Source organism: Frankliniella occidentalis, unplaced genomic scaffold, assembly GCF_000697945.3.
Source record: "Frankliniella occidentalis isolate FOCC.00 unplaced genomic scaffold, Focc_3.1 Scaffold376, whole genome shotgun sequence".
In the NCBI taxonomy this organism is placed as follows: domain Eukaryota; kingdom Metazoa; phylum Arthropoda; class Insecta; order Thysanoptera; family Thripidae; genus Frankliniella; species Frankliniella occidentalis.
The window spans coordinates 145043-145358 of NW_026267499.1; positions in this window are offsets into that span (position 1 = coordinate 145043).

The window sequence follows — 316 nt, forward strand, 5'->3', positions numbered from 1 at the left end:
TATAAAGTAAGCGAAGTAACCACCAAAATACCTATCCGATGGTACAACACACACGTCGATTAACTTCCCTGCGCACTATATAGAGCAATATTAGGAGAGGAGCGCTGCGGTACGGTGGCGCTGCCCGATGGACAGTGCGTGTCATCAGCTGATCGCGTAGTGCGGAGCGTGGGAATGTCGCGGCCAGCGTGAGAACCAGCAGCTGATGTGACGCCTGTTGGAAAGATTTCAGACATCAAAACATCTTATTTGTATCTTACACTCATTCCTTGAAGCGAAATGGTGAGTGCAAGATAACAGTAACGATTTCCCTAGG